The following is a 1,665-nucleotide window of genomic DNA, read 5'->3' on the forward strand; positions in this document are numbered from 1 at the left end:
GGCTCATTTGTTGCGTATTAGCGGAGGATAATTAGGTTTCTCGAGGCTGCCGCCTTTTGCGAAAGGCGACTTCAAGAGTCTTCCGAAAAAAAGAGAGGAGGGAAACGAATGAGGTACGCCTACCCCTAGAAATTTTCGTCGTGAGAAGGAAAATCTCGAAAATCACCGGTTGCCAGCCAAAAGTTAATCGATTCCAACGATTCTACCATTTTCCTTGTCGATACAATAAGAAAAAACAAACAAGATCGACAATTACAATTGTATTGTCTATCCTCTAATTGAACAAATACTTGTTGCTTACATTAAAAATAAAAGAAAAATAATTTTTGGATTAACATATTTAAATTGTATTTATGTTATCAAGGTAATGAGATAGAAGTTGAATTTTTATTTATTGTTACATTTAAAAAATGAAAAGAAAATAATTTTTGGATTAACATATTTAAATTGTATTATTTATGTTATCAGGGTAATGAGATAGAAGTTGAATGAATACTTGTTACATTAAACAAAAGAAAAGAAAGTAATTTTTGGATTAACATATTTAAATTATATTTATGTTATCAGGATAATGAGACAGAAGTTGAATGGATACTTGTTGTTACATTAAAAAAATGAAAAGAAAGTAATTTTTGAATGAACATATTTAAATTGTACTTGTAAGAGTAATGAGATAGAAGTTGAATGGATACTTGTTACATTAAAAATAAAAAGAAAATAATTTTTGGATTAATATATTTAAATTATATTTATGTTATCAGGGTAATGAGACAGAAGTTGAATGGATACTTATTGTTACATTAAAAAAATGAAAAAAAAGTAATTTTTGGATTAACAGATTTAAATTGTACTTATAAGAGTAATGAGATAGAAGTTGAATGGATACTTGTTACATTAAAAATAAAAAGAAAATAATTTTTGGATTAATATATTTAAATTATATTTATGTTATCAAGGTAATGAGACAGAAGTTGAATGGATACTTGTTGTTACATTAAAAAAATGAAAAGAAAATAATTTTTGGATTAACAGATTTAAATTGTATTGTTATTATGTTATTATGGATAAACGTACAATTCAAATTGTATTGTTATCAGAGTAATGAGACAAAAGAAGAGATAGCAACTTTATAATTCTTACAAATGACATTGATCTAGAATGAAGATTTTACAAATTAAACGTTAAGGATCGTTGGGATGCTTTACAAAACTTGTCAACTTTTTTCCAATCCCCTTTTTCTTCCTCTTCTTTTTCTTTTTCTTTTTCTTCCTCGACGTATTTTACGACACTTTAAATACAGGGGGGCTGAAAAGTGCGGACAAATTTGACTGGTTTACGAGTTAAGCCACTCCATCTACATTCTTTTTCCCTTTTTTCCCCAACTTTCTCCTCTTTTTTTTCTTCACAGATATTTCTCCGATTAATCCAGAATAACAGACACGAATGAAATTTGAAGAAGCTGCTGAAGAAATTGCTGATAATCTTTATATAAAATATAATATCTATATATAAAAAAAAATTTTTGCGAAACAAAAGCCTTTCCAACATCCTCTTTCATTTTGTGAAAACATAAAACAGATTTACGCCTTTTATTTGACCAATCTTATCACATTATTTTTACCGATATAAATATCAAGTTTGCTTTCCCACTTAGAATAGCGACAA

At 27.5% G+C, this 1,665-nt stretch overlaps 1 protein-coding gene across 5 annotated transcripts in view; it reads right to left on the reverse strand.

The window, feature by feature from the left end:
* The window catches only part of LOC102675670 (venom acid phosphatase Acph-1-like), a 41,012-nt gene that overhangs the window by 21,747 nt on the left and 17,600 nt on the right, over positions 1–1,665 (reverse strand). The window lies entirely within an intron of this gene.

This window comes from Apis dorsata, unplaced genomic scaffold (genome assembly GCF_000469605.1).
Source record: "Apis dorsata unplaced genomic scaffold, Apis dorsata 1.3 scaffold_11, whole genome shotgun sequence".
NCBI lineage: Eukaryota > Metazoa > Arthropoda > Insecta > Hymenoptera > Apidae > Apis > Apis dorsata.